Raw genomic sequence first — 14,148 nt, 5'->3', positions numbered from 1 at the left:
CTGATGAGCAGATTAACTGTTAATTTCTATGATAATCTATGATATTATCTCCAATCTATCACACTCAGATTGTGTATGGAATTGGATAAAAGCTGAATTCCAGCAAAATAGTTGGTATTTTTAATTTTTTAAACTTTGGGTGTAAGTCATACAAGTCTGAGTGACTCAACAAGAACATTTTCCAGATTTTACATTCTCTGCTTCTTGAGTGCTGCTTTTTCATAAAGCTTTCAATCTATAAATGCCTGATGTATTGCTGCGAGATTTGCACAAAACGGACTGTCTTGTCACAAAGTGGCCAGGCTAGGAACTCTGTGAAGTTCTGCACAGAGAACGTGAACTATGAATAACAGCATATGAACATGGTGAACTTTTCAATATTGCTTGGCTGACTTAATTAAAAACGTGAATAGGTCAGGCAGGATTTCTCTGTATTCTGATATGGGAGTGAGATGTAAATACTTTCATTTCTATTGCTGGGACTGATGATGAGTCATATTTAAAACGCAGAGTGGCTGCTCGTCCTGTTTGTTTTAGCTAGGCCATATGTTTTTGTCATTCCTTCTCAATTTGTTTACCTGTGATCAACAGTTTTGCCTTTTTATTTCACGTGAACACTGAGCTCTTAGCTGTCTGAGGTCAGCTTGTTGAACAAGAAACTCTAGGTTAATAGAGGAGGCTTTTAAGGTTCCTTGTCGCAATTCAGAATGTATAGTTCTGGAAAGACATGTTCTTTTTTTAAAATCAATGTATATGTACATATAAAATTGACAGTTTGACTAGGTTAGAGTATCCGAATTCATGTTCGAGCCCCAGATAAGATGACTCTCTAACAGTGGTGTGGAAAATAATTCGCCCTGTAATTGTTTTTCATCTTAGTTGCACCTCGGTGTTTCAGAACATCAAACCAATTTGAATATTAGTCAAAAACAACAAAAGTAAACACAAAATGCAGTTGGTGTTTATTATTAAGGGATAAGAAAATCCAAACATACCATAGTCAAGATGAAATCTTGACAATGGATAGCAGAGTTGTGCACTCTAAAAGCATCTTTTCATTGTCTGCATGCAGTCACAGACAGAGGTTGTACAATAGAGCGAAATCACTGGACAGCTGGTGTGCTGGGATAAAAGTAAAGATTTTTTTTTTGGCACTTTTCAATCACATAATGCAGTGTGCTTTTGAGAGGAAGGATGGATAACATACACCAAACCCACTGGTCAGATGGTGGGCTTTGGTAAAAATCTGGTTTGGGAGGGTGTATGTTCTGTAACACATCATTCTGTATCTCTAATAGATACAAAAACACTAATTAAAATATGGGTGCAATTTCTTTTTTATGTTTGTTGCTTGAAAAACAAGATGGCTTATATTCAGCTATGCGTATCTAACCTTGCACTATTAATTTAGCATTTATGGTAACGATGAGCATTATCGAAATGCTTTTTAAAATACTCCCTTCAACATAAAAACAAAGACATTTTAGATATATTTGATCAGTTTTTAATCTTTTGTCAATTTAGAGAAATGCGTGTAGATCCACAATTGGGAGGCAGCCAAAATAAAAATGAGCTGAGTTATAAAGACAAAACAGAACTGATGCAAATCATAACATTCTGACAACAATGAAGAACTAGAGACTTCACAAGGTGAGTTACTGTATCTGAAGAGCATTGTTAAGAACATGAAAAATAGGTGTAGTAGGTAGAATAGAAACAAAAGAAATTAAACTCAAGGAATGTAGATAAGGAAAGCTATGGCCACACATAAAGTGGCCTAATTAAATCACAGAATCCTAAATATTATGAACAGAACAAAATGACTTGACAAAACCAAAAGTATCATAAACCCTGACGATTCCACGTCACCGTGGATAAACAAGTTCTGTCTGTCACATTGATAGTAGAAGCCGATTAACGAGTTGTCACACAAAAATGTGTCCACTGCACACAGAAAATCTAAACCAGTTTCACATTGCTTCACGTTACCTTTAGTCAGGATCAGGGAGTGGCAACACAAAAGCAATGATGCTTTAACCGTACTAAATGTTGTTGTTTCAACAACGAAACTTGATGATGACTATTTTTATCTCATGAAACATCAAAGCAACATATTTTGCGATTTGTATGAGTTTTAAAAACACACAGAAAGCAAATGAATCACAGATACGAGTTTCTAACAAATTATTCTGTAGGTAGATGTGAAACATATCCAGAAAGAAAAGAACACATTGCTCTGGAATAATTTCATAAAAGATGAAATAAGAAAGTAATAATAGCTTTTTATTTTCAATTTTATAACATGTTAACAGCTGGTGTGCTGGGGTGTCCCCCAAGGCTCAGTTCTTGCCACACATCTTTTTAATTTATACAAAGATTTGCCATATTGTGTAGTTCAGACTCTTAATGTGAATGTAAATGGAATCTTGTTCACAGAACAAGTTCAAAATAAAAAAAATACCAATAAAGGAAAGGTTCTGCCTTGCAGAACTAACTTGTCCAGGAGTGAAATCTGAAGCCTGACTGAAAAACAATATTGTATGATGTCATCCACTGTTACACTGTTTTGTAATGTCGATTCTTAAAGATTGTTGCACTTTTACTCAGTTTTGTATTTTAAAGAACTTTAAACATGAACTCTTCTTCTTATTTAAACCTAACCAAAAGTAAAAAACTAGGGATGGGCGTTACAAATTACTCTGCACCGCACTTGCTAAACTGCCTATTCACTAACAACTGTTTCTGTACAAATAGTTGTTAAAGTTTTAGAAGAGAGCTTTTTCAGACAAGAAAGCGTTGAATTACAGGAAACATTACCCCAAGTTTTGAACGGTTCTATTGTCATTCAGAACAATCTAAAACTGTTTCAAGTTACTTCTACACTGATTGTGTCTTTCCCCACTGAGGGTGGAAGTAAAACTTGGATCAGTTAAATTCCAAGCAAAAAATATATATTTAAGTGAAATTTAAATGTAGATTAAAAATTTTGTAGATGTGTCTTGATCTGGTGTCAAAGGACACAAAACTGAAAGCAAGACATGTTAAAAATAGAAAATGGAGAACAAAAGAAAAGAAAACAACCAGAAACCGGTTTCGTTGCTTATGGGAAACTTACTGCAATCTTAAAGTGATTTCCATCTGTAAAAGTTAAATGTGAGGCATCCACAAATATTTGAAGAATTATATCACTGGATAATTAATAAGAATTTGATGAGAGGCTGACAGACAAACATATGACACTGACGAAAAAAATAACAACCACACATTTCTAAAGTCATAGGATGAGGAACTGTGTGAAGCAGCCGTCTGCCAAAATGGAGACACCCTAGTATCAACCACAGTTCACAACCTGTGCAAGCTGTTCTATTCTTCTAAACACATACATCCATTTTATTTTACTCCTTTTTCTCAATCTTTAAAAACATCATTTTGAAGATACATCTCTATAATGTAAAATAACTTGTAAAGTTTATGTATATAGGTTATTCTATTCTGTTCTATTCTATTCACTTATGAACAAATAAAATCTTTTAAGATTTTATCTTGAAAGATAAAGTCTTTCAAGATAATTTGTTCATTTTGATAATTAAAACATACAGCCAATAACCCCCCCCCAAAAAAGTTTAGGACAGAAATGTTGTGTCATGACTGTTATAGCCTAAACAATTAGTGCTTTACATTCTCTTCAACAGGGTTGAGCAAAAAAAAAATGCTATCAAGTAGTCTTTGTGCAACAAATAGTATCTAGCAAATTTTTTTGGAAAATTGAGTGGAAGGAAAAAGATCCATGGACAATAGGGTTGTAAAGCAGAATCAGTTTAAAAGTTCTTAGAAGATTAAAAAAAGGTATTGACTGCAGCTTATTCAAGTGATGGACTACAGATTTCACATACATTATGTTAGGTCCTGAACCAAATAGAAGCACCTTACCTGGGTTAGAGGATGAAATTTAAATACCTAGCTTTGCTGTATTAGAAATATGTTTTAGTGGTCATCTGCAAAATTTTAATTTTCTGAGAAACTGAATTTTGGGTTTCACTGCCTGTAAGCCATAATTATCAAATTAAGATGATTAAATGTTTGAACTTTATCACCGTGTAATGAATCCATTAAGCACAAGTTTTTATTTTCGTCAAAAGCTGTAAGTCTTAGATTGGATCAAATGGTAAGTAGCAGCGTAGGAAAACCATTTGGTGAAGACTTCTTAATGATGATAAACAAAAAAAACTTACAAGCAGCCACAACAGAATCAAAACTAGGAATAAACAGGAACCGAGTCGACTGAAAAATCACAAATGGGTTGCAGCAGGCAGGACCCAGGAAAACACAGACAGAGAAGAGGAGAACCAGGAAACAGAAGAATCCAGCAGGGAGTGACAGAGAATGATGCTGAGTTTGATTACTTGATAAAGAACAGGTTGCTGCTTAGAAACAGGGTGCAGCTGGTAAGTCTATTCTTTCCAATTTTTTCTCAGGACAAGACACAATTGTCTTGTCCTTGTGGTGGTCAGAAAGGCCAAAGGCACAAAATGGCAGCCTCATTTTTGTCCGACTTCCCAAGAGCAGCTGTGGCTACAATCCAGTAGCTTCCCATCATTAGAGTGTGAATGTGCCCTTACAGGTAAAATTTGATATAGAGGGCGTTATAAATAAAATCTATCATTACTGTTCAATGGTTTTCTTTAAAGGATGTGCTTTTGCCCTCCTGGAAAGTTCCCTCATTCAATCATTGGAAAGCAGATTTATTGATGAGGTCAGGATGAAAATGCATTTGGTCATCAGAGCAAAAAGAGGTCAATCGCTTTCTTATCGCAGCTGTATCAACTAAGTGTTCACTAGCAAACAGATCAGATTCTTAATGTGATTGAAAACCGAATCTTGTTCCCAATGTATGTTGGGAAAAAAAATACAAATAAAGACATGGTTCTGTCCTCCACAACTCACATGTCAACCAGTGAAATATGACCTCTGAGTGATGATATAATTATGCTCAAATATATATTTTAGTAGAGATTATAGTTGTTTTTCTGCTCTGATGTACTACTGACCTGTCCATAGCCCTTCTGTGACCCTAGAGAGGATTAAGAGTGTATAGAAAGTCATTGCTCTGTTATACTGATAGAAATTTCTGTGGTGAAGTCTCTACTTGTACTTTATATATATACTAAACTAAAACTTAGTTTTATGAGAACATTGTTGAAACACATTTAAGCACTACATATCTACAGTACATACACCAAGTCATAAAGTATATTATTCTATAAACAGTGCTGGGAAGTTTGCTCAGAAACAAAAGACTTAATTAAAGCGGAATTGACAGTAAACATCAAAGGTAACTTCTGTCCTGCATGCTTCAGATGTTTTACTGCTTCAGCTCACCTGCCACCAACCAATGCATGGTCTCAGTCGCTCATGAAAAGTTTTACAGAGAATTGTCAGTCACACATCAGTTTGAACTAGGCGTGGCAAAGCGGGAAACCTCTAAACCCTGCGGGAAAATAAAAACATGCCTTGAGGAGCAGTAAAGGGAAGTAAAACAGTTCATTATACCGCCTGAAGAAAGTATGAAGTGGATTACCATCTTCTAAATAGAAATGTATGTAAAATAAGTTAAAAACAGTGAATGCACCATTGTGAATTTAAATTCAATGATAAAAATGCCTTAGTAATAAAATACTTTGAAAATATCTATTTAGTTTGCTGTTGGCCTTGCTTTCTTTTTTTTGTTTGTTTTTGAGGATATTTTAACCATCTATTTTTTTTTTTTGATTGATTTAGCTACATCTCTTATGTTCTCTGTGCATACAATTGAAAATGTCAAGCAGTCTGCACGACGTGGTCAGGTGTGTGAATTCAAGTTGTGTCACCCTTTAAAAAGCTACAGCTAACAAGATCCCTGTAACACACACACTTATTATGGCCCTTTTTGTTGAATTTTCTAATTGTCCATCCATCATTAGTCATTCAGAAAGTGTTACAAACCTATTTGTGGTTCTTTGATAAAATACTCTGTAGACTAACAAGCCAAAAGTAGATGAACATCTTGCCATCAGTTCAGGACATTAAGCTTATACTGTATGTATTCAGGTTGTGCAGCAGCATAATGACCCAAAACATAGCTGCAAGTCAAAGCCTGGATTTCAATATAAATCGGACATTGTGGCATTAACTTAAACTGGCTGTTCATGTTTGAAAACCTCTTCAGAGGTTGGGTCACAATCCTTTCACACTGATGAAAAACACTGATTGCCAGCTACCGAAAAGCTTGTTACTGTCAACAGTGGCTCAACTAGTTCTGCTAATGAGGATAATTACCTTTTCGCATTTGGTCAAGATCATTTAGAGTCCCCTTTACTCTTCATGAATAAAATAATAATTTTGAAACTACATGCTGCAGCAATTGCTCAGATTATCTTTGTTTAACACTGACATATCTTTCATAGTCTGGAGTGTGACAGAAAAATGAATAGGCTACCTCTTTGCAACCTTTCAACTTTATCTGTCCTAATTTCTAATTTTACACTCATTATAGGATATCTGGGGAAAACAACAAAACAACAACAAAAAATAATTACCTTCTATTGTTTCAGTAAATCAATATCATTTGCAAGCAGTCTTAACAGCAAACAAGGAACATAGACTTTATGTGTGGTTTCCATTTACTTCTGCTTATTTTCTGGGATACAGCTGCCACCGGCATCCACAATATATTGTGTTAATAAAATACTTTTAGTTAAGTTTCAATAGATTTTGCCCTATCTTGAAGAATTACCACAAACACTTTCAGTCTAAGTATGTAGATCCATGTGGCAGAAATTTTACTTTTTGTGTTGATGTAGACATATTAAAACACTATTTCTTGATTTGGATCAAATAATTCATATAAAATCTAAACTACAAGAACAGATGAACTAGTTTGTTTTAGCCAGTGTCACAGCAGTACTGATCTTTACATGTCACTGATAAACAACACCTTTGAAGAATAATGCTGCTGCTGGTTTTGTGCTAGTTGTCATTTTGGGTCCTCCTGCTGGGCAACTCTAGACATTACAGATATGAACTTTACTGCTGCACTTCTATAAACCAAAAGGGATGGGAATACACTTAATACTCTCAAGATCACAGCACTTTAACACTAAGTCACATTTAATATTCAGTACAGTCTCCAGTTTGAGGACAGTGAACAATTTTATTGTTGTCACTGCATTTATATCAAAACGTTCATATGTAATGACTCAAAAGCCACTGGTGCTGCGTTAATACCACCGGGTGGCAGTGTCTCCAACTTAATAATTTTTTTTTTCTTTTTTTTTCCAATTTAATAATTTTCTTACACTTATGAAGAGCAGAGTGGCGTCAGCCCTCATCTGAGTGGGTGTTGACATCAGCCTGTCAGTCACAGCTAGAAAAAATAGTATAATAGTACAATACATTAAAAGTTTCACTTGCTTAAAAAACAGAGACTTCCTTAAAAACTGAAAATTGACATCAAAATTTAAGACTTTCAAGATTGTACTGTTGCCTAAACATCACTTTTACTTGTCAATATGTTAAACTTCTGTAATGTTTGTAGGGACATATTTATCTAATAACCAAAAGTAAGACTTGTAAAACAATATTTTCTTCATAGCCAAAAATATTCCCCATTAAAAAGAATACCTTTGGGATAAAGTTATTAGGAACCGGTGAACAAGAAACAAACACTATTTATATGTGTGTTTCCACACATATAAATATGTGGACAACGATGCTAGTTATTGATAACTAAAGCCTGATTATATTAAATGCAATTTATTTTTAAAAAATTTGAGTCAGTAAAATTTTATGAAAGTATTTAAAGGTAACTGGTAATCTGGACAAAAAAATCAGAGCTTATCCCATCTATTTAATTAGGGTTAGGACACAAATAAAAATATGAAAGACCCTGTAACAAGATTGCAACTGTTATTTTTCTTTCTTAATTTAAATTTTATGTTAAAAAATGCATCTTTTCTAATAAGTTTTACTTTTATGTTAAATTGCATTCTGAGGCCAGATTTTCCAAGTTTCCAGTAAAAAATAGACAAAAATTTGTTCAGAAACTGAAATTCCAACTTTGAAAGTCTAAGCTTGCGGAGCAGCCTGAGGGTTTTGTATCCAGTATAACTGCACACATATAGAGCGTATAGTGAAAGTTGCAGGCATAAATACTTTATTTGCATTTGATTGTTTGCATTTGATTGAAACCAGAGGCCCATAGGTCAGGAAAAATACCTTTATGTTAACATGTTCCGTTTATCCGACTCGTGTTCAGTGTTGTATAAAGTACTGAAATCTCAGAGTCAAGTAAAAGTACAAGTACCTCTCCAAAATACGACTTTGGTAAAAGTCGAAGTCACTGACTGAAATGTTACTTGAGTAAAAGTCTTAAAGTATCTGAAACTTCTTGTACTTAAGTATGGAAATTACTGTAAAAATGGATGTACTCAAGTAATGTAATGAAAAGTACAAGTAAAAAGTAAAACAAGGCAAGTTTGAATGACATTTCTTATATTTTGGTAAACTTGTCAAATAAACTTAAAATAATGTACCCAACCAAGTGCAGGCAAAATGAAACCTGCTAATAAATTGTTCCAGTTTTAAAGAGTAGCGCATGTTAATGGTTTGTGGTTTTGAACTTGCATGCCTTTCCTATATTCGTTAAATTTAGTCTAAATTGCTATTGCTATGGCTTCTGTCCCCCATTGAACTAGGGTGACCAGACGTCCTCTTTTTCCCGGACATGTCCTACTTTTCAGACCTAAAAAGATGTCCGGGGGGAATTTAAAAATTGTCCGGGATTTTGGTCAACTGCCTCAAACACATTACATAGCTTACAGTGCATTATAGGGCACGGCGCTGCGTGTCACGTAATCCCTGAGCCGCGTCAGTGCGGGCAGCACTCTTCTGATTTCTGATTTCCCCAACAATGGGAGAAGCGAAACAGGTGTATCCTATTGGAGGTGATGAACAAGCCCAGGCAAGCAGGCTACGGACTTTGTTCGGTAGCCTACTTGCTAATCAGTAGGTGGGGTCAAAACACTTTGTTTCTCTCTCTCGCTTTTTTGTAACGAGTAACTAAACCACACATTGAAAATGTATCGGAGTAAAAGTACGCAATTAAGTTCGGAAATGTAGTGAAGTAAAAGTGAAAGTCATCAAAAATTTTCATACTCGAGGAAAGTATGAAGTACTCCAAAATATACTTAAGTAAAGTAGTGAAGTATTTTTACTTCGTTACTATACAACACTGCTCGTGTTCCGACTCAAAGTTCGTCTTTTCCACTTTGCGCGGTTAAAAACACCTACAACCGACAAAATTTACTGGCCATTGGTCAAGCAATCGGGGGAAGTCTGTCACAGGAGCTTTTCCGTGTCCACAACAACATTCCGGTCGATATTGCGCGGACACCGGGCTCTCCCTGGATTACAAGACCTCACCCGGAGATCGAGCTAGCAGGCTACACAGCACACCGACAGGACCGATCAGCGAGCTCCGGTAAGAAAAGAGGAGGTGGACTATGCGTTTATGTAAATAGCAGCTGGTGTACGAACTCCACAGTAGTTGTTAGCCACTGTCCTCCAGGCGTGGAGTTCATCACAATTAAATGCAGACCCCGATACCTGCCATGTGAGTTTAACGCCATTCTACTCACTGCGGTTTACATAGCACCGGATGCTAACGCTAGCTCGGCCGTGGGACTCCTGCATGATACTATCAGCAACAACCAGAACAAGTACCCCGAGGCTGTTCACACCGTCTCTGGGGACTTTAATCATGCTGATCTGAAATCAGTCCTCCCCAAATTCCATCAAAGGTAAAGTGCACAACCAGGGGTGATAAAACTCTGGACAAGCTGTACACAAACATCAGACAGGCATACAGGGCTAAACCCTTAGCACACCTTGGCCAGTCTGATCACGTGTCCCTGCTACTGATCCCTGCTTACACCCCCTTGCGGAAACGTGTCCCCAGTACAACCCGGACTGTCACCATCTGGCCTGAGGATGCCTCTCACCAACTACAGGACTGCTTCCAGAGAACTGACTGGGAGGTTTTTGCACATCAGGACCTGGAGAACTACACCTCAGCAGTCTTGGACTACATCAGGTTCTGCACGGACAATGTCACCAGAAACAGACTCATGAGGATCTATCCGAATAGGAAACCCTGGATGACTAAGGAGGTCCAGGGCCTCTTGAAAGCCAGGAACGCTGCTTTCAGGTCTGGGGACAAAGCACTCTACAGTTCTGCCAAAGCCAACCTGAGAAGAGGCATCTGCCAAGCTAAGGCATCATACAGAGAGAGAATAGAGAAGCAGCTCAGGAGCAACAACACCAGGCAGATGTGGCAGGGTGTCCAGCACATTACAAACTACAGATCCAGCAACCAGCCATGCACGGAGGGAACCACTTCCCTGGCAGAGGAAATAAATATCTTCTTTGCCCGCTTTGAGGCGACACCTACCACAGCTCCATCACAGCTGCCTGTCCACAGCAGCTCTGCTCTCACAGTAGAGAAGTGTGAGGTGAGGCAGGTGATGAGGAAGGTGAACCCAAGGAAGGCTGCGGGACCTGACGGTGTGTCGGGACGGGTGCTTAAAGACTGTGCAGACCAACTGGCTGGAATCTTCACAAAGATTTTTAACCAGTCCCTGTCTCAAGCCACTGTCCCTCCCTGCCTAAAGTCCTCTACCATTGTCCCCCTGCCGAAAAGGACCAACATCAACACCCTGAATGACTACCGTCCAGTGGCACTCACACCGATCATCATGAAGTGCTTTGAGAGACTGGTGCGGAGTCACATCCTCGCTGGCCTACCTGCTGAGCTGGACCCTCTCCAATTTGCCTACAAAGCAAAGAGGTCCACACAGGACGCTGTATCCACTGCACTTCATGCTGCCCTGACCCACTTAGAGAAGCAGGGGAGCTACGTCAGAATGCTCTTTGTGGACTTCAGCTCAGCATTTAATACCATACTCCCCCAACGTCTGGTGTCCAAGCTAGTAAACCTTGGGCTCCCATCAGCCACCTGCAGCTGGATCCTGGACTTCCTAACAGGTTGCTCCCAGAGGGTCAGACTGGGCCCCCACACCTCCACTGCTCTGAGCCTGAACACCGGATCGCCACAGGGTTGCGTGCTCAGCCCACTTCTCTACACCCTCTACACTCATGACTGTGTCTCCAACCACCTCAGCAACAAGATCATAAAGTTTGCAGATGACACGACTGTTGTTGGTCTCATCTCAGGCGGGAAGGGGGAGCTGGAGTACAGGGATGAGGTGAAGCGGCTGTCAGAGTGGTGCAAAGTCAATAACCTGCTCCTCAACACCTCCAAAGAGATCCAAAGTGATCGACTTCAGGAAGAACAAAACGGACATCCAGCCTCTCACCATCAGTGGGACCTGTGTGGAGAGGGTCCCAGTGTTCAGGTTTCTGGGCATGGAGTTGGAGGACAAGCTAACCTGGAGCACCAACACCAAGGAGCTGTTGAAGAAGGCACAGCAGAGACTGTACTTTCTGAGAATACTCAAGAAGAACCGTCTCCCCTCAGACCTGCTGCAGGCCTTCTATCCTTCTCCATAGAGAGTGTGCTCATGTACAGTCTGTGTGTCTGGTACGGCAGTAGCACATCCGCGGACAAGAAGGCGCTCCAGAGGGTTGTTAGGGCAGCAGAGAGAACCATAGGCTGCCCCCTCCCCACTATTTAACAGATTTACACTTCCAGGCTCCACAAGAAAGTTATGGACATTTCAAATGACTCTTCACACCCTGGCCCTGGTCTCTTCCAGCTGCTGCCATCAGGCAAGAGATACAGAGCAATAAAAACCAGGACAAATCGCCTAAAAAACTGTTTTTACCCGATGGCAATCATGGCACTAAATTCAAAGGCATAAGAACTTCTGCTCTTGACACCACTTTGTTAAAAAATGTAAATTCTGTTGCGACACCTCCAGGCGCTGCAACCATCTTTTGATGTCTATTTATTTCTCATTTTGTACTATTTATTTCTTTATCTTTTTTATGTATGTATATGTATATTGTATATTATGTATATACACATAACCTGCATTTTAACTCAAGTCGAGCAAATCTCAATCTTGTGTAATGTTAAAAGCAGAATCAGCCAGAACCCAAAACGCAGCCACAACAAGAGGATGGTAACCAAAAGGTTTTATTACAAAAAAGTAAATGGTGTTGAAGGGTGTGGTAAGACTGGTGGGTCAGAGTCGAGGAATCCACAGGGGTCAGGAGTCCAGCCGGGGGAGGGTAGGGGGAATGGACAAGGGGAGATCTGTGGGGGGTCTCAGGGGGCAAACAGACGACGAGGACAAAATCCACCAACCGGAGACTAAGTCGTAAGACGGTCCAGGGTCATGCACGGGAGGTTCTCAGGCAGTGAAAATCCAAAATCCAAGGTCAGAAACAGGCAGGGTTCGGCAACAGGACTCTCTACAGCAGAAGGATCAGGCAAAAATCTGTGGTCAAAAAACAGGCAGGATCAGAAACCAGACAACTCCTTGAAACGTGAGATAACAAAGGCTTGAAAGCTGTGACAGGGGCAACAGACGATCTCGCACTGAGCTGGTGACGAGCAGCTGTTTAAGTAGGGACCAGCTCAGTGCAGGTGAGGGCAATAAGCAATCAGCACAGCCAAGGCAGAGCTGAAGGGCTGGAATCATGACATCTTGTTGTAATCTGTTGATGACAATGACAAATAAATCTTATCTTATCTTATATTGGAATACATAAAATGGAGAGAAATGTCTAATTATATTGCTTAAAGTACTTTGCACTAGAAAAACGAGCAACTATGGTATTCTTACCTGTGATGTCACTCTAGTCCTGAGTTATAACTTTAAGAAAAAAATCACAGTATAAATTTGACTATAAGGTGATGGGTGGTCTGAATTTTTTCTAAAGTTTAACACAGATGGTTATTGGTATTTATTTTTTATTCAATAAGAAAGAATCCATTTTTTTATGTTTATTTGAAATTAAATAATTTACTCAGAAATAAATGTAAAAAGATCAAATATTTACATGTGACACTTATGTAGATTGAACTGAATATTTAAGAGTGGATTTTTTTCACGTGACTGATCTTGAACTGTAAAAGCTACGTGTTGTCTTTGAATCATTTCATTATTGCAACACCTAGGACCAGAGCAAATTGGGATTTGCAATGTCAGCGACTGGTTGGTCTAGATGTGGGTTAAGTCAAATCCCCCATACTTACATCTTCCCTAACTGAACAGTTAGGATACAGAAGGATAAAGTGCAGCTTTATTTTCAAAGTCTACTATGCTTCTCAAATAGTGAATGTATTTTACATGTAAATAAGGAAAAAATAATACAAGCAAGTTAAGTGGCAGGATCAGAACACACATGAACCTCCTGCACATGCATGTAGCGACAGCGGACGATCGCTTGTGTTGTGTTGTTGACTTTATATCAATTCCTCATACCTACCATGTATGTAGCGACAGTGGAGAGGGGTGCTGACTGACATAATGCTGCCATGGACTTAAGATTTTTCTTCTCCTGCTATAGACCAGGCCTACATTAGTACATAGATGATGCCCTTGCCAATCAAGAAGCATTTGTACTGAAGAGTTCTGAGTGCCAGACATGAGAGAACGCTTGATCTAGAAAAACACTGAAATGATACCACAAACAGACCAAAGAACCAAAATGAACTTAAAATTCATTAAGCGCAGGGGGTTAGCACGCCCCACATTTGGAGGCCTTAGTCCTCGACGTGGACGTCGCGGGTTCGACTCCCGGTCCCGATGACCTTTGCCATATGTCTACCCTCCTTCCTGTCTGCCTACTGTCGAAAAACCGCAAAAACTCTTTGGGGAAAAAAATGGAGAAACTTGACTGAACTGTTTACAACTCTGAAGTGTGATATAGCACACCCAAAAACTGCTGTAATGCATTTACCAGAGGAAACACCTGCAACTGCATAAACCGATAGCCACAAATTTGAGAAGAATGATGGAAATACATGATCTGAAATCAAACTTGTATGATGATGAAAGTGATAAGTCCACAATTGACTTCTTGTGACTTTTACATGCTCCAAAACTAGCATTTTTTTTAATACCACTAATGAAATAAGCATAA

The sequence above is a fragment of the Xiphophorus hellerii genome, chromosome 18, assembly GCF_003331165.1.
Source record: "Xiphophorus hellerii strain 12219 chromosome 18, Xiphophorus_hellerii-4.1, whole genome shotgun sequence".
In the NCBI taxonomy this organism is placed as follows: Eukaryota; Metazoa; Chordata; class Actinopteri; order Cyprinodontiformes; family Poeciliidae; genus Xiphophorus; species Xiphophorus hellerii.
This window is presented reverse-complemented; position numbering follows the sequence as displayed.